Here is a 20,477-nt window from a genome sequence, read left to right as displayed (position 1 = left end):
CAGAAGTCTGCTTTCTTTGGCAGTTGTCACCCTCAGTGAGGATGTTTCTCTTGTCCCCTCAAATTACAGCTTCATTTGTTTTATTCCATTTCATTAATCTCCTGTGTGAGTCTGTGGCCAATAATATGACTGTTGCTAGTTTTGACGAGAGAATTAATTACAAGTAGAATATTGCTCTAAGAAGGCTGACACAGGGTGATTCAGGAAGGATTTAGATAGAGTTTTAATTAACTCAGTGGATGTATAGTTGTATTAAAATACAGTGTTTGTGGAAATGCACACTGGCAAATCCGTGTTTTTGTAATCCTCCCTGCAGATGTGAGATAGGCAATTTATTACATAAATTTCAAAGGGCCTTTTAATTGCCTTGGGACAGATACCAAAAGAAACAGAAATGAACGAAAAAGAAAAATGGAAACATTGAAGTAGATCTTTTGCATGGATGTAAACCCAAAGCTTCTATTTAAGTAAATATGCATCAAAGTTTTGCCGGTCAATAGCATTTTTATAAATTGCCACATTTGTATTGGTAGTTAGGAATATGGTTCAGAGGCCTGCCATTTGTAACTGTCTGCAACCCATCTATAGCAGGATTTTTAGGGCTCTAGCACACGAGGGAGATAAGCGTCTAAGTGCGTGCCCCTGCAACTTGGAAGTGCCAGGAGGGAGGCGCCGCACAGGACGTGCTCGCCACGTCTGGGCTAAGCGCGCCTGGCAGTTTTATTGTATTAGATATTTCTCAAATGTTAATCCACATTTAATACAGCATTATTGAGAATGTATTTTTTAAGAAAATGTTTATATAACATTTGTAAAACGTTCAAGTATAAGGCTCAAATTTATATACAGTATGGTCCATGCTGAGAATTCCATCACCTCTTCTAAAGGAGGCCATACACAGGCCGATTCTAGCTGCTGATATCGGTCCTTTAGACCAATGTATGGGCACCAACGACGGGCCTGCCTGGCCGACAACTGACATATCCTGGAGAAGATCCACTTCTAACATATCAGAAGATCCGCTCACTTGGCGACCTTGCCAAGTGAGCAGATCTTACTGTGTATGGCCACCATTAGCCAATGGAGTGCTTTGTGTTCTAGACAAAAGACACAATAGGGTTGATTCACTAAAGTGCAATAACGCATATTGCATGCTTTTTTGCATTAAAATTGACTCGAAAAAACGTGCGATTCGCTAAAGTATTACGCACGCGTTAAGTCGCATATCGCATGCGTTAAATTTTGCGCTACCGCATGCGTTAATTTTAACGCTTTGCGTTAATTTGCGCACAGAAATAATACTAACGCATGATTCACAAAAACTTAGACGCGCTAAATATTGCATTTGTCTGTGTGAAAAATGACACCTACTTGAGGCAGTCGGTAATTATAGAAAAGTACAGTTCATAAGCTTTTGGCAATAAAATATGGAATTTGCAGTGTTATTTATTCAAGTATTTGTTGGCCCTAGAGTGATGTAGCCTCCAGTTTGCAGGGAAATGGTCATTTTCATAAAAGTAGTTTTACCAAAGTAATGCCGCGTATGGCTAATATGGCGTGCATTTTTTCGCACATGGCGACTATTTGTGCGCGATGCGTTGATTAGCGCGCATTCTGTCAAATACCGCACAAAAATAGTCTTTGCGACTTAAATAACGCAAGCAGCATCGTGTCTAAATTAACGCAAGAATGCTTTTAGTGAATCGTGCGTTAAGACGCAAAAATTAGACGCGATAAAATGTTTACCGCATGCTATAAAAAGCACTTTAGTGAATCGGCCCTCATGGTTTTACCTTTTTATCTGCTCTCCCCGCCAAAGGAGGCACAAGTCCCAACAACTCCCTGCAGAGCGACTTTTGAACTCAGTATGGGCCCATGTGTGTGATCAAATATGTAATCAGCATAGCAAAGGATCCCCTTTCACTGATATTTATTATTTTGTTTATATTGTATATTTATATTGCATGATATAAAATGGTACACAAGCTCTCTACAGAAATAAAATATGTATGCTTACCATCGTTAATTATTATCCAATGTTCAAGAAACACTCATGCTAAAATTAAATCATTTAGTCCATAGGGCTAATCATAAAACCATCTGTCTCAGTATGAAGGGACTTTAATGTATCTTTCTTGAAATGAGCATGTGCTAATTTCTTTGTTTAAGTAAGGCAGAGTGGATACAGAGTATGTAATCATTATATAAGTAGACTACACACATCAGCAGATATACCTTTTGCATCATCACTACCCCTCTTGAGGTTAAGTTCTATTTCCACAACTTAAAACTTGCAGTTTCTCCATACAAAATTGTTTGTAATAAAATGTAAGGATCCGAAGTACTTGAAACTGGTTATGTCATATAGCTGATAATTATTCTATGATCCAGTCTATCAAATGTTTGATTTGGCATATTAGTGAATATTAAACTAAAAATGGAGATACACCATGGGGCTGATTTACTTACCCACGAACAGGTCGAAATGAGTCCGATTGCGTTTTTTTCGTAATGATCGGTATTTTGCGATTTTTTCGTATGTATTGCGATTTTTTCGGATTCTTTACGAATTTTTCGTTACCAATACGATTTTTGCGTAAAAACGCGAGTTTTTCGTATCCATTACGAAAGTTGCGTAAAAAGTTGCGCATTTTTCGTAGCGTTAAAACTTACGCGAAAAGTTGCGCATTTTTCGTAGCGTTAAAACTTACGCGAAACTTTGCACCTTTTAAGTTTTAACGCTACGAAAAATGCGCAACTTTTCGCGTAAGTTTTAACGCTACGAAAAATGCGCAACTTTTTACGCAACTTTCGTAATGGATACGAAAAACTCGCGTTTTTACGCAAAAATCGTATTGGTAACGAAAAATTCGTAAAGAATCCGAAAAAAATCGCAAAACATACGAAAAAGTCGCAAAATGTTCGTTTTCAAGTCGGAACTTTTCCAATTCGGGTCGGATTCGTGGGTTAGTAAATCAGCCCCCATGTGTGGTATGACTAGATTAAAAGATAACTTTTACTAAAAACCTAAATAGACTATGGTAGTAAAAAGCATTTTTGTAATTTCACTGCTTAAAAGAATATGTATTTGTCCAGTGAAAATAAGGACAAATATTTTCTTAGTTTCTATAAGACATTATTATAAGACATTACATGCAGATTTAGCTTCAGCCTAAAATGGATTTGGTAATTTTTTAGCAAAACATGACTTACTAAAGATTAAAAGATACTGTAAATACACCTACATGCAACAGCAGCAGGCATTTTCCTGCAAAAAAAAATTGATACATTTTTATAAAATGGACAAACAAAAAGTTTGATACATAATTTGCTTGTATCCATTTTGGATGTAATGCAATTGCTTATATATATTTTATGCTTCAATGCTTTTGCCTAGTGGTTGAATGTAAAATAGAAACCCCTTAATGTGATCTTACACAGGCGGGACAGAGACTGAGAACATGCTCAAATGCAAGGTGGGCTATTTAAAGAACCAGGAACACCAAAAAAGTAAAGTGTTTTATTTGCATATAAATATAATGTACAGTTACCCTGTGTTGTCAGTCATGGCCTTCTATAGAAAAATATAATCCAACATCTTAAAAACCACAGGACATCTGTTTTCAAGACTAAGGGGGAGATTTATCAAATCACGAGTTCGAATCCGGAATGGGAAAAATTCGGATTGGATACAAAAATTTCTGAAGATCGCAAATATCACGAAAATGCTTACGAAAAAATCATATTACTCACGATAATATCTTATTGGCGATCCGAAAGTCACGGAAATTTCGTACCGAACCATTGTAAACAGTGGCAGAGCCTTTCCGAATTTTTCGCGCGGGCACGAAAAAATCCGAGAGAATACGCTCAGTGCTTTCGCATGAATGCTCCGAACGTTCGAGTCTTGGTAAATCTCCCCCATAGTTTTTTTGTAGGTACAAACTTTGAATGTAAAAATAACTACAGTTTCAATTTATGGTGTACTGTTACACAATAAATCACATGGATAAACATAGCAAACTTTTGCTCCATTAGCATGGTGGAGATTACATAGATAATAAAATGCAAAAGTAGCTGCTCCATATTTATAGTTGTTGTTGGCCACCTGAAGTTGGAGAAATTTCTCTTAGCAAAAATGTAAACTTCTGCTCTTGGTATATTGTCAAATATTAACCGGAAAATCTTCACCAGGCGAAATTATGTGTTTGTTCACAAAGTGAAAAGAATTTTTACCAGTGTGAAGTTTCTTTGCAATAGTTCACTCTTCACCTGTATATTTTTTATTTTTATAATAATACAAGTTTACATTACAATTTACATTTTCTATATTCTATGTGAAACTATTTGTTAGTGACATTGCATTTCTATTCCTTTATAAAAGATCCCAGTTGGAATGCATTCCATGAGACACAATTTTCTTTGAAAATGGCAGTTCATCTAGCGAATTGTCTCTTGTGTGCAGACAGTGCTAACATATTAAGATGAAAAAAACCCCATCTAATTAAAGGAGGAAACTGCAGAGCCTACTTTACTTTTAAAAACCCACAAGTCTTTTAAATGTTTTTCAATGCAGAATTCAATATTACTAATTTGTGCTGTCAACATATGGTCTCAGACTAATTGAAGTACACAGCATATTTGCCTAGTACATAAAGTCAGCCTCATCATATTTTTCAAATGTATTCAGGTTCAGTTTAGTTTACCTCTTCCATTAAGAGATAGGTAATATCCCAGGAATCAATATAAGATGGATATGCCTTTCCATTATGCTTTTATTTTTGAGGGGGGGAACAAAGTTAGTAGAATGAAGCATCTTTTTTCACACAAACTTCATCAGTTCCAACTTGATGGACTTATCTACCTTATCCATACTGGAGAAATTTTATTTATAGGATTCAATATGTAGTCAAACACTTTTTGATGGCAGGAGAGGGTCAGTTCCTTAGGAGTCAAGCAAAAACTGTCATGTGGGTGAATTATTATATACATAAACATGCTTTTATTAAACAAAAATGATAGTAAGTGACCAAAAAGCAGATCATTCATATGATTAAACTGTTCTGCAAATTTCAGTACTGCTTATGCCCTGCCTAATAGGAGTTGTCTGGGATTTTAGGCAAGATGGTGGCAGCCTGATGCCCTTTTTAAAGAAGAGGAGAGAATGTCTTGGGGTAGGAGTTAAGGCATTACAGTCACTTGGTGGTGTCTACCTATGTGGCATCCCAAAGTGCCTTACTTCTCCGTCTCCTATCAAATGAAATATTTATATTCAAAATAAAGTGACTGAAGCTTTTAAATCAGCTGGGAAAATTCCATAAAAAAACAAGGACAACAGAAATTTTAGCCTTTATGTTGTCTTCACCTTTAATCATAAAACAGAACTAGTGGCTCCCCATAGGACTACCTAAAACAAAGGTTGGCAAAACCTTTACTTTCCTTAATTTCTATGCTGTAGCAATTGCTCTTAGTTGAGTGAGGGGCTTTAGACCAAACCATTTGAAACAAGACCAGACTAGTAATCCTCCTCCACCAACCTTTGCATCAATGTGAACATGTAGGCAGGTAGTGTTATCCTGGCATCTACCAAACCCAGACTTTTCTGTCAGACTGCCGGAATGTGAAAAGTAATTTACTATATCTCTTAAGCATTTCCAATACTGCAATTGCAAGTGCAATGCTACTCAAAGCTTGGCATTGCACTTGCTGGGTGTGTTGCCTTTGATATATAACCTGTTATTTAGTTCTGACAGCATATTGTTTTCAAATAAAGATAAAAATTTGATTCCCTAGTTTAGACATGTCATATCCCAGTGGATGGCTGAAGATATAGGCCATGTTTAGCAATAGATGTTTAGCCTTTGTTTTGGCATCACCGCTCTAATCTCTTGTCTTCAGAGTTACATTTCAGTTGCATTTTAGTTTGTCTTTTTTTAGTTTAGCATTTTTAATGATATATGAAGAATAATACTTTTATTGGCACAGTGTCAATTCATATGAATTTCTTATGTATGCATTTTCTGTAAAGGCTGAAGGGATTTCATTTTTCAATTGTTTACATACATACAACAATTCATTTGCTATTTTCTATATGAAATATTAAAGATGTTTACATCAGTAAAGTGCACCCAACTGTACAAACTCAAGACATATCTTATGCATTCATGGTACAACAGAAACTCAGTTTAAATGAAAAACACATCTATAGATCTGTAAAACAATAAATGTAAAATTACAATTTAAAGAATTGTTTTGTAAAATGTGTGTTTTGTAAAGCTGTGGATAATGTTGTTTAGAAATGCTTTAAATGTTATTACCCTGTATTATAATAAGATATTATTTAGAACATAAAGCAGTAGTAGCTTAAAAACAACAGTTTATATGAAAAATAATAATATAAATGCTATTTTTGCAAATAAAGTAGAATATGTAAAAATGTCAGTGGATGGCAAAATACAATAAAAACTTATAACAACTTATAAACAATATAAATGAACAACTACTCAGCAAATAATACAGGTATAGGACTCGTTATCCAGAATGCTCGGGACCAAGGGTATTCTGGATAAGGAGTCTTTCCGTAATTTGGATCTTCATACCTTAAGTCTACTAAAAAATCAATAAAACATTAATTAAACCCAATGGGATTATTTTGCATCCAGTAAGGATTAATTATATCTTAGTTGGAATCAAATACAAAGCACTGTTTTATTTTTACAGAGAAAAAGGAAATCAATTTTAAAAATCTGAATTATTTGATTAAAATGGAGTCTATGGGAGACTGCCTTTCCGTAATTCTGAGCTTTCTGGATATTGGGTTTCTGGATAAGGGATCCCATACCTGTATAGCAAAATAGTTAATTGTTGAAAAAATACCATTGTTCATCAATGTGACCCTTCCATGAGACCCCCTAGCATCACTGACCCACATTGTAAAATTTACCAAATTTGAAATGAGGTGTGGGGAAGGTATGATAGCATGCTCTTATGCCACTTAGCATGTCTGCCTGGGAGCATAGTGAATGTTCACCAATATCCTTACAGTTAATGTTACAGATGAACCCATTCTAAGCATATCTATAGGACAAAAAATATGTTTGGTAGACTGCTCATGGATAGAAATTCATGTAATTATGTGAGATTATCCATTTATGTAAACATGTATATTTGTACACGGTACCCATTATTTCATGCATAAAGGAAAAAAGAAAGAATATATATAATGCTAAATGCTGTCTGTCAACACTTAAATGTAATTAACTATTCATACACAAAGTAGAAAACCAGAGAAAAATACTACCTCCATAATTATAAACCTTACTAAGGGGCACATTTACTAATCCACGAACGCTCCGAAGGCGTCTGAATGCAATTTTTTCATAATGATTGGTATTTTGTGATTTTTTCGTAAATTGTCGCGACTTTTTCGTAGCCGTTACGACTTTTTCGTAAATTGTTGCAACTTTTTCGTAGCCATTACGATTTGCGCGAATTGTCGCAACTTTTTCATAGCCGTCGCGCCGAGTACAAAAGTTTCGGATTCATTCAAGCTTCAGTATAGTGACTTTCCTTGGGCCAGGTTGGAGCTTCAGAGTGCCATTGAGTCCTATGGGAGGCTTCCAAAATCAAGCAACTCATTGGATCTCAAAATTTGTGCACCCCCTGGAGAAAGAAAACTAATTTAATTTTCTTGCCCAAACACAATGTTTTAAGGAGAAGTAAAGGTAAAAACTAAGTAAGCTTATCAGAAAAGTTTATGTAAATACAGCCATAAGCACTCACAGAAAAGCTGCAGAGTTCTCTATCTAAAGAAACACAGGATTTCTTGTCTTCTTTTGTGTAAACATGTTCTTCTGTATAAGACTTCCTCTTTTTCAGGGATCCTTCATTCCTGGGGCACAAGTCCCCAGTCTCCTCTTTCCCTCCCTTTTTTTGATCCCCCTCCCATAAGAATTCACAAGAATTTTCTCCCCCTCCCATAAAAATGTGTTATCTGAGCTACCAGCAGCTAGAGCTGCAGTATGGAAGCTACTGAGACCGAACTAAAATGGCAGCTGCTATCTTAAGTAAACAGAGGGTGCTTCTTGGGCTGTTTACTCAGGTATAGTAAAGCTTTCTGCAGAATAAAGATAGCGTTCTAGGTGGCACTAATGTGGTTAATCTATTGGCAGTAAAATGCCAACATGCCTTTCCTTCTCCTTTAAGGAGGAATAAAATCAGAACTAGGCATCAGTCTTAGAAAGATGTTAGAAAGAATGTGAATAGTTGTTTCTGTAATGCCTATAAGAGCAAGTAAAGACACCCAAGGGGTATGGAAGATTGGTGTTACCCATAACACTGAATTTAAAAATTATGGGTTAAAAGACCCATTTGTTTATCTTATGATGGTTTGCTGAATTTAAAAGACTAGGACTGAGAATATTCTGTATAGGATCAACATGGAATGTGGTTTGTACATTACATTAGGCACCTTTCATAACTCTTATTTCATTTTCTAAAGTGTTGCAAAGTTTAAAAATGAATTAGATCAGCTAATGCTTTCACATTCCTTATAATTATTCCAATCCATTTATATTGCACTCCAGTCTCATTCCATCTTGACAGTATTTAATCTAGTATTTCTTGTACGTTCAATTTTAATACTCATTTAAAAAATCCTTTTAAAAAATCTTTTATGTGCAATATATTTGGTTTGGCTTAAAAAAAAAGTCCAATTTAACCCTTTACTCAAATCTTTTCAAACTTTGACACAATCCATTTAAAATATTAGAGTCCCTTGGATTAAAAAAGTGTTATTGTCTTAAACTTCCTCACTTACGAAAGTCTTACAATGCTTAAACTAGGCATTAATAATTCAGATCATTGGTTCCATGGCAGCCAACATAAAAAAGGACTGTTACAAGCAGCTGAAACTGCAGCCTCTGTAACTATTAATTGAATAGTATGGCAGTGCAATTTTATGCTAGAGGAACTTTATGTTGATTAAAAAAAACTAAATAGGTAATTTACTTTCCATTTGAAAACAGAGGGACATAGAAAGGCTGAAAGGGATGGACAGGAATGCATGAATTTGGTCTCCTTTGTTCCTTATTTAATCCTTCAAGTTCATCTGCATAACTATATTAGCTATTTTTCTTTCTAAAATTATAACTGTATATTTTGAGCTGCAATGTTTCAGCAGTATTGAGTAATATTTTAATAGCATTTTTATTATCTGCCAGAAAGAAATTATTTTATTGTAGGCAGACTTAAACCAATATCTAAAATTTAAAGCTATTGCCTTGAATTTATTGCTATTGTTGGGGTTGCTTCGACTTTTATTACAGCAGTGTTGTCGAGCTTCTGTGGTACTGGGTGCCAGAAATTTTTTTGGACTACGTGGTAGAGGGCTGATAATGGAAGCTGATTTTGAGAACTCCCTTTTAAACCACACCCACTTCAAACCACACCCATGTTATCACAAGAACTTTTATTATGCCACACCCTTAAATCTCTATGCCTCCTCCTCCCTCATGCATAGCACATCAACCCCCATCACATAATTAAACACCTTAGGGACCCGCCTAATTCCAAATGCTACCAAACTCCCACAAGGTTCAACCCCCACAGTCAGCATAGGGCAGGCAGAGTATTACTTAGCATAACAAAGGGCAGGCAGAGTATGGCACACACGGGCAGCATAGGAAAGGCAGAGTATGGCACACACAGGCAGCATAGGGCAGGCAGAGCATGACACACAGGCAGAGTATGGCACACAGGTAGGGTAGGACAGAGAGAGTATGGCACACAGGCAGCATAGGGCAGACAGAGCATGGCACACAGGCAGATTATGGCACACAGGTAGGGTTGGACAGAGAGAGCATTGCACACAGGCAGCATAGGGCAGGTAGGGTATGGCACACACAGGCAGCATAGGGCAGGAAGACCATGGCACCCAGGCAGAGTATGGCACACAGGTAGTGTAGGAGAGGCAGATTATGGCACACACAGGCAGCATAAGGCAGGCAGAGTATGGCACACAGACAGCATAGGGCAGACAGAGCATGGCACACAGGCAGAATATGGCACACAGGTAGGGTAGGACAGAGAGGCAAAGGCAACATAGGGCAGGCACACACAGGCAGCATAAGGCAGGCAGAGTATGGCACACAGGCAGCATAGCACAACAGAGACCGTTTCCGCACACCCTGGCTCTCCAAAATTGAACGCCCGGTGCACTCTGCTAGAGGGATCGGCACCCTCCCAAAACTGCAAAGCAACAAAAAGCAAAAGCACTCAGGGCTACAAGGGAAAACCCTTTAAAAAATTTATTGCGGAGGTGCAACGTTTCGGAGCAAACCTAGCCCCTTTATCAAGGCAGCATAGGGCAGAGTATGGCATACACGGGCAGTGTAGGGCAGGCAGGGTATGGTGCACACAAGCAGCATAGGACAGGCAGAGTATGGCATATACGGGCAGCATAGGGCAGGCAGGGTACAGCACACATAGAGCAGGCAGAAAAGGGCACACAAGCAGAATAGGGCAGGTAGAGTATGGCACACACAGGCAGCATAGGGCAGGCAGAGTATGGCACATACACAGGCAGGGTAGGATAGGCAGAGTAGGGCACACAGGCAGCTTTGGGCAGGCAGAGTATGGTGAACAATACAGGCGGTTACTGCCTAAATCTGAGGTGTGAACAATGCAGGGGACTGATTAATCTCAGTACTGATACTATTTAAAGCTTACACAAAGGTAAGCAGCCAGATGGTGGAGGGGCCACACAAGGGAGGCCACCAGTTGGACAGCACTGTCCTAAAGGAAGGTGTTTTCTAGATTGTCTTGACTTCTGCAAGGGTTCCTTATTTCAAACAAAGGAAAAGACCAGACCTATTTATGAAAGTAATAAGAAACCTGACTTCTAATGAAATGTTTAATACACACTGTATTCATAATTAAGTTAGGAAAGGATTGACTGCAGTGCAGATCTACCAAATATCAGGGCACCACAACAGTTCCTTTTTTTAATTGTTTTCAACACTTTTCTGACTCAGGAAAAATGTCCTGACAGTCAGGAAAGTGTTTAATGAAATGACACATGTATCAAAGCATATAATGCAATGCAAGCTAATGGGAGATTTAATGATTCAGAAACAGCTATTTTCTGCAAGCTTTGTAAATCCTAAACTACTGGGATTTTTTAAACTAGCAGTAACCATTGTTACTACTCAGTAAATAAAAAACAAACATTAATAAGCCAACCCTTGTCAACACATCAAAAGTCCTGTCTTGCCTGTTCTTCATTCTTTTACTTTTCAGATGATGAAACATTCAGCCTTGTATTACAGTAAATGAGAACTGTATAATTATAATATTGCTAGAGTTTGATCGACATTCTTGCTTGGTCGATTTGTAGTCATAAGTTCAAACAAGAAGAAAAAATAATTCTGATGACTGACATTAGACAATGTGATTTAGTTTAAAACTAAATTTGGAAAATGTAAATATTACACACAGAGATAATGATATGTGGTTTGGTCAAACACTTTTCAATTGGCAATTCATTTAAACTGTCACATTCTTCATGTCACTGAAGCACCTGATATATCTCCAACATGAGAAATACTGTATATTTTACTAAAATATACAGGCTGCCATAAGTCATAATGTTCAGTAGAGTTTTTTATAGTAATATCTGGTGGTACAATGAGTAGCATGTTTTTCAATTTGTAACTATGTAAATTGGATATATTGAAATTGTATAAATTGAATGCAGTTGAAGCATATTTTCTAATCAACGGTTTAGTGGTCAGCATACATTGGTAAATGTATAACATAAAATACATAATAGGGGTCATTAACATAACAGAACACAGTGTATAAATTGCCACAGGTCTCTGCGTTAGTCAGCGCTGTATTGGTACAGCAGGCAAGCGGAAGCATGTGTGACAGTATTCTCTTCACCTAGGGGCCCATTCATGAAAGCACAAATTTTGTGTGGGTAAAAGCACGATTGGAAAAAAATGGGAGTAACCACGATAATTTCTGATGTGCGAAAATGTCACGAAAATTCTTTTCTTGGTCTTATGAAAATACAATGGTTGCGATCGAATGTCACAAAATTTTCGGATCCGTACGATGTTTCTTCTTCTACAAGCATAGCCATTAATTTTCTTGAAAAATTTAATGATTTTATTGTATTGCCACCTGTAAAAATTTGCTTTTTTTCTTATATTGATGTCCATTCGCTGTTGTGGCAGGGGAAAGTTATTGAAAATTATGGAGCAGATTTATCATCATGTAAGATTAAAGCATAATACATAAAGGGGCAGATTTATCAAAATGTGAGTTTAGAGCTGAATACACCAAAACTCACCCACACTCTATTCAATAGTATGGGATTTTTAGAAGTGTATTTATCAAATGGTGAACGTTCCCCCATTGATAAATACACTTCTAAAAATACCATAGGAATGAATAGAATGTGGGTGAGTTTTGATGTATTAAGCTCTAAACTCACATTTTGATAAATCTTCCTCAAAAACTCACCAACGTTCTATTCATTCCTATGGGATGGTTAGAAGCATATTTATGAAACAGTGAGTTCTAACTGTCACCCTTTGATAAATACGCTTCTAAAAATGCCATAGGAATGAATAAAATGTGGTTGAGTTTAAGGGGCAGATTTTTCAAAATGTGATATTAAAGCTTACCACAGAAAAATTCACCAACTTTCTATTCATTCCTATGGGCTATTATCAATGTGAGAAAGTTCACGATTTGATACATACACTTCCAAAATTCCCATATGAATGAATAGAAAGTTGGTGAATTTTTCTGTGGTGAGCGATAATCTCACATTTTGATACATCTGCCCCTTAATATATTAAACTCCAAACTTACATTTTGATGAATATGCCCCTATATGTAGAGTTTTAAGTATGACTTCTTGCCAAAGTAAATAGTACACAAAAAAACATATTTATTATAGTATGTAAGCCAACATTACTGGTGACACAACTAATCAGATCTTTGCTTTTGTTGTCTAACTTGTAGGTGACTTTTAAATTGTAATTGCTTCACAATAAAAAAAAAATCATTGTTATTTGCCAATAATTTGTTGAGGCCTATTTATCATGCTGTATAAAATTATTTATGGTAGAAATATGGTGTAAAAATCAGTGCTTAATAAACAGGGGATTTCTAAAACGGTACATTTTTTATACATCCTCTCAAACACATTTAAAGGTCCACCTTACAGTGTCTAGCTAAGATGCTGTACATGAGAGTCAAAGGGGCCCATTCATTAAACCACAATTAAGTTTTGTTTTTTGTTTTTTAAATTGTATTTTTTCTAACTTATAGAACTTTTCGTAATGTCCACGATAATTTTGTTAAAATTCCACAACTTTTTCATGGTTTTCGTTAACTTCCAGGAAAAAGTCGTATTTTTTGCAAAGACAACGACCATTTCGGAATTCATTCAAGCTTTGGTATTGTGACTATCTTTTGGCCATGTTGATGCTGTAGAGTGCCATTGAGTCCAATGGAAGGCTTCCAAAATCATGCATTGAAGGTTTCAAAGCCAGAGAGGTTTTTGAGCCGTTTACAAACATTCAGATCTGAAAAATTTGTCACTTTCAGAACACAACTACATAATTTTTGCATGACTGATAAAATAATTTTTGTGACAATTTTGAACATCAGAAATTATCGTGGTTACTCCGAATTTTTTGCATATTGTGATTTTAACCACAAAAAAATTGTGGTTTAATGAATGGGACCCTAATTGTGTCTTAACATATGTATGTGATTATGTGCCTCTTGGTGCATATAAATGTAATTATTTAAGTCAGACTGTGATTAAACTGGAGTGTATAATTATTTGCTTGTGTGTTGACACTTACCATTTTACACTTATCGAAAAATGTAGTATACATAGATATCCCCAAATCTCTGCAGTCCTATATTAGATGTATTACTCATAAAGGGTAGGATTAAGGCAATGCCGGTTGACAATGCTGGACAGTTAGTTCTAGAATCACAAGCCATCTTTATGTTAAGAAAACTCTATTTACCTTTATATAGTCTATTAAGGTTTAATGATTTTTCTTCATAAAGCTTTTTCCAAAGTGCTGTCTAATTTATTTAAGCAACAAAGAATATGATGAAAAAAATTCAATTTCATATAGGTAGGCAATAAAGATGAGTACCACTGTGCATAGTAGTAAGTAAGGACAAATAAAATGAGATTACACTTTAAGCATAAATATTTTAGAGTTAATGGTTTGTAATAGAATGGGATTGTAACTACAGGCGACAGTAGTTTTGAAGAAATGGCTTAATATGGATGAGTAGCTCTTCATTTTGTGTCTTTCAAGTAGTATGAGTTATTAGCATGGTAATACTGCCATTAGTTTCTCTGAAGTTAGGTTTGCACAATAAAAACCTTGTGTTAAGGGATTACTTCACATCAGCAGTTCCTCACTTTAATGTGCTGTTCATTTTTTAGATTACATGCAGGCAATCTTGTTCTAATGTGCAACATTTCTTGTTTCTAATACCTATTCACTCTTTTTTTTTATACCACTAATATATGGTCCTATCTAATCTATAACTTCTACTACATGTTACATGAATAGTCAACATATGTCTGAAGATTTGCTTTTCCTATTTAACATTAACAATTTTGATCATATATTTAGTATTTTGTTTAATTTGTTGAGTCCAAAATGTTTTTGGAAAATTATATAAAAAGAATGTATCAAAGGATATAATTAGCATTCCCCACATTTTTTTAAAAGGAAAATTTCACATGCAAAGGATTTTTGAGAGGCCTAATAAATGCATTAAGGGGAGAAAAAAGAATGAACTCTATTTTGATATTTAAGATAGAGAGAATATAATATAAGAGAATATGCCACCCTAATCTTTTGCAAATGATAATATTCCCTTGAAACTGCACAGGATACAGGTTCCCATAAGCATTCTTCTAAATCTACAATATTAAGTTTGAAATATTCTACAGTCAGTGCCGGGCCGAGCCCTAGGCAACCTGGTCGGCTTGGCACCCCTCAGCTCCCCCCCCCCCATGTGCATGGGCACATGCGCAAGTGAGCGCGCGATGTGCACACACAGGGCAGCAGGGTTGCCATTTGAATATCTGGTTACTAGTACTTGTATGTTTGGTTTCATTATATCACATGTGCCTAAATATTGCAGGCAAATGAAGACAGGGGGATGGTGATTGAAGCTGTCCAGGCTTAGTATTGAGTGTATTTTCCTAATCACGTTGTTGGCACTACAAATGTTTTAAGAAATTGAACTGTCTTGCTTTCAAGGACAAAGAAAGTTTTATTCCCTGGGGGACAGAGTGGCAATTTGTTATGCACTCCCCATAGTTGGTAACATTGAACTGAATTATTGCTATCCTGTCTGCACATGCAAAGAGTCCAGAACCATGGCAGAGAATCGTTTGGAACACTAAAAGATGGTGGTGCTGGACTAGAAAATAAGTTCCCTGGCTTGTTGCATATTCTATAGAACCAAAACAATGTTCCTGGGTCCAAGGTTAACAAAGTTCTGACACCCAGTAAATATCATTTTCCTTGTCCTTGAGCCTAAAAGGCTCATTTACTGATGTGGAGCAATGTGCAAAACTTTAGCCAGTTCCAGGCTGACAGCAATTCAGTGGTTCCCTTGCGTCAGTGCATACACAATCAAAGGAGGCTGAGGGGCTGCCAAATTGGTTTTTACTGTTAGTTATAAAGGAGCATATATGGATGCCAGAACTTTTCAAAGTAGCAACAATCACTGCTCAAAATTGTGTCCATTTTGTGTGCAGTTTTCACTCCTGTTTGTAAATGAGACTTTATCATTGACATTCACTATATCCAGTTCCCTATCAGATGTAAATGTAATTTCGTTAGGCACAGTGCCTGAAATAAAAAGTGGTAGAATATCAGGTTGAAATACTTAATTTCTCGCATATGGTGCCCCCATTTATACTGAGGAACAAGCACTGTAACACATTTTAATTGTTTTTAGTTTTGAAAAGTGTTAAAAGTAATGTCCCTTTAAATGTGCCATCTTTAGCCATACAACAAATATATTTCTACTACAGAGGACCTTGATTTTTATTTTTTTTTTTGCTTTATTTTATAACTGCAGGTAAAACAGCCCATGTGTAAGCCTGGCATACAGCCCAACATCATACCAAAATGATTGATGATCTTCTTACAGCTGGATTCAGCCAGAGCTCAATAAAAAAAACTCTAGCTAAAATTGTATTTATCATTTTCCTACACAGCTGCAGCAGAGTGTGGCACAACATTTAAATGGCAGCTTTGAATTGTCTGTGCTAACTCCCACAACTTTCTCTCATCTATATATTGGTAAAATAAAAGAAAATGAGCACAGCTATATTGTAAATGATAAGTTAAAAACAACTGATTGTACCCACGTTTATGCAACCACCACCTTGCATACAGTATGTCCATGTATCAAACAAACAATCTTAATATCTACTATAACAAATTAATCAGTTGCTGCAAAACACACTAACTTTTTTGCCAGAACTAATGTAGTGAAGTGTTACTTAAAGGAATACTGTCATGGTAAAACATGTTTTTTTTTTCAAATTGCATCAGTTTATAGAGCCTCTTTCTGAAAGCTCAGACACAGAGATACTGAGATACACCAATATTACAATTAAAAAAAATACATTTGTTGGGTTAATAATAACATTTTAAATGGTAGAATGAATGATTGGCTATGTAAACATGACAGTATCCCTTTAACCTTTCCCTTAATACATAAGACGGTGCCTTTAAATCTATGACAAACAAATATATGACTGCTGATGTACTGCTGTGAGACAGGTATCAGTCACAGTCTGGCCCAATCAGTAGGAGGGATTTGCTTCTGACCTTGTGACCTCTCTGAAAGTGACAAAATATATGAAAGTGAGACAGATCTTTTCTGGGAAGAGGAGAAGGAAAGAATGGAATCTGCACAACAGTACTGAGAACCAGCCTGAGATTCCTTATTCTCTCCTGTGACTGTTCTTGCTGAACCATACAAGTAGGAGCTAGATGTTCCCCTGCAGTAAATTTACCCATGTTGGGAACCCCATAGTGAGAACCTCAGAAGCTCCGACTTTACATTACAGCCTATGGAGATCAGATTGCTGGTCCTTAAAGAACTGCCAGAAAAGTACAGACAGCACCAAATGCCAATGAAGTAATTCACATATCCTCTGCATACTGGCAGAAAATCTGACATTTATGAGACAATGCTTTATCCACTGTAAATTGCAACAATGATTACTTTTCTATTTCTGCTTGTAATTTACCCCCATATAGTTTTTAATATAAAGTTAAAGTTGAAGAACATTGGTGTTACATAATTTCATTTTTAAAATGTGCATGTAAGAGAAAACCAGTCAATTTTTTTTACAATGCAGCATTTTCCCAGAATTTCAGCATCCTCACTGATGTCACAAAAGTGTTTCGCAATTGCACGTGCGTTTAGCAAATAGGGCACAGTTTTACTAAATATTTTTTAAGCCTGTCTGGTGTCATTTACAGTGTTGTAGTGTGAGTAATGTGTCTGTGCCCTCATCTTTTGGTGCAACTATGCTGCAGTAATTGGGGGGACCCTTAAGCTACAGCCTGGTCAGGAGGTGGTGGTAGCTCCAGAGTTCCTCTGCATGAATAGGTGCAGCACCTCCTGAATCAGAATCAAAGGAAGGACTGGGCAGTGCCGAGCGCAACTATACAAAAGAATGCAGAGTGCATTTTGACATGCAAGTTGCCCACTGTGCTTGCATAGTGTGATTCTGAATCTGGAAAAACAGTGCTAGTTAGTTGAATTCAATCCATAGTAATTTGTGTTTGCACAATGATTTCTGGCCCTCAGATATCAGTGAGCTGATATCTGTTCATATTAAAGCTATTTGTTAAGGTGGCCATACACGGACCGATTTTTTACTTACAAACGACCGATTCCCGAACGATCCGATGCTATCGTTAAGTTATCGTATAGTTGGTGGTGTACGAACGATCGTCGGCCCACTAAACGAGCCGACATTATCGTCCCCAAAATCGATCAGCCAGGTTTAAAAATTTTGGTCGTTTAACGATAAAATCTGCCAGTTGGTGTGAGTGTCAGACATTTGTCTTTCAACGATTGTTCTCTGCGCATGTCACGATTGCCAGCAACGACATCGATCGTACGTAGATGTACGATCGTAGGTATTTTACGATAATGATGCGACAAAATCTTTCCCGAATTATCGTTGCCCGTGGATGGCATATCGTATGGGAACTCGATCGCCATACGATCGTTTGTCGATATAATCGTTCATCGCACAACGAGCGAAATCGCCTCGTGTATGGCCACCTTTAGTCCACAGAGCAAAGTGGATGCAAACATACTAATTGTTGTAAATGAAGGAATGTAATTATTGAGGTCTGAAATAGCTGTTTATTATTTAATGCAAAATCATTTTTATGAGAACTTTTTACTTAAAACAGTTTGCCATCCTGAAGCTGGCATTAGCAGTTATATCCTATGGGAAAAGTGTTACTACTGTTAGAATAGTCTATGGGAAAATTTGCTTTGAAAAGTCTTAGAAAGCTTTTCTGAATCTAGAGTACAGAAAGTTCCATTTTATGTTGGAAAAAGTTTCATACAATTCTGACTTCGGGCAAACGTTTTCTGATGTTTAATAAATCACATGGGACAAATTGAAATTTTCAGAGCAACATTTGTGCAAGCTGAAAAGCGCAAAAATTAATATATTTTTAGAGTTTAGATATAGGTTGCAGTTTTAAAAGAAATGGATTCTTTTAGTCAGAAGGTAGACTTCATTGAACACTAATCAAGGGAGTGCATGGAGGTCGGCAATGTAACTTAAAAGTGTCTCTTGGCATCATCATCCTTTTCCTATGTTGGTGGGCAATGCTGAAGTTCTGTGCATACACTGTACATTTCTGGTCTTTAAAGACAAGTGGGACTACTGGGATAAATAGAAAAAGCAACATGGCATGTATATATGTAGATTACATAGAGAACAGATGGTTGGGATTGTTCAAATTCAGATGTTTCTCTGAAAGGTGAACAAATACAGACCAGACTGCTTTTAGATATTGTTTCTTCCATCTTCTTCTTCCAACTTAGCAATATCAAAGGCAAGCATGACAGCTGGCATCATTTCATACTCGTATGTTTTCAAAACTCAGATATCAAATCTCCTTTTCAAATTGTTGCAATGGTAATACCTACCAAAAACAGATTGGTTCTCTATACTATTCTGACAGTATTGGATACCAGCATGAAAATCATTATGGAATGTTTATAAAATGACTGAACAAACAATGAACTGCTGAAAAAGTAGACACACTTGTTTAGACATTGTGTATACACACATACCTGGGTACATAAGTAAATGGTAGTTCTGGATCAAAGAGAAAGAACTTCGGGCTCATTTTAAAAACTGGGAAAATTTGCACCCGTACAGTAACTCATAGCAACCATTAGATTTTTTTCAGCTTCAAAAACAAAACAAACAAAAGATGGCAACAACAATTTGATTGGTTGCCATGGGTTAGAAAGGTCATAGAGAAACCTCAACATTTAATCCTTACCATATACTGTATGAGGAAATCATACATGATTTTGATTTCCTAGTCAGCAAATTATTTGCATAAATATACAAACCGGATTCCAAAAAAGTTGGGACACTAAACAAATTGTGAATAAAAACTGAACGCAATGATGTGGAGGTGCCAACTTCTAATATTTTATTCAGAATAGAACATAAATCACGGAACAAAAGTTTAAACTGAGAAAATGTACCATTTTAAGGGAAAAATATGTTGATTCAGAATTTCATGGTGTCAACAAATCCCAAAAAAGTTGGGACAAGGCCATTTTCACCACTGTGTGGCATCTTCCCTTCTTCTTACAACACTCAACAGACGTCTGGGGACCGAGGAGACCAGTTTCTCAAGTTTAGGAATAGGAATGCTCTCCCATTCTTGTCTAATACAGGCCTCTAACTGTTCAATTGTCTTGGGCCTTCTTTGTCGCACCTTCCTCTTTATGATGCGCCAAATGTTCTCTATAGGTGAAAGATCTGGACTGCAGACTAGCCATTTCAGTACCCGGATCCTTCTCCTACGCAGCCATGATGTTGTGATTGATGCAGAATATGGTCTGGCATTATCTTGTTGAAAAATGCAGGGTCTTCCCTGAAAGAGATGACGTCTGGATGGGAGCATATGTTGTTCTAGAACCTGAATATATTTTTCTGCATTGATGCTGCCTTTCCAGACATGCAAGCTGCCCATGCCACACGCACTCATGCAACCCCATACCATCAGAGATGCAGGCTTCTGAACTGACCGTTGATAACAACTTGGGTTGTCCTTGTCCTCTTTGGTCCGGATGACATGGCGTCCCAGATTTCCAAAAAGAACTTCGAATCGTGACTC

The 20,477-nt window shown here is 36.6% G+C and overlaps 1 long non-coding RNA gene across 1 annotated transcript in view; it reads left to right on the top strand.

Moving 5' to 3' along the window:
• LOC116406524 overlaps positions 1-20,477 on the top strand; it is a 228,313-nt gene that overhangs the window by 162,286 nt on the left and 45,550 nt on the right. The gene's annotated exons all lie outside the window — the stretch shown is intronic.

Source organism: Xenopus tropicalis, chromosome 1 (assembly GCF_000004195.4).
Source record: "Xenopus tropicalis strain Nigerian chromosome 1, UCB_Xtro_10.0, whole genome shotgun sequence".
Classification (NCBI taxonomy): Eukaryota; Metazoa; Chordata; class Amphibia; order Anura; family Pipidae; genus Xenopus; species Xenopus tropicalis.
This window is presented reverse-complemented; position numbering and strand designations above follow the sequence as displayed.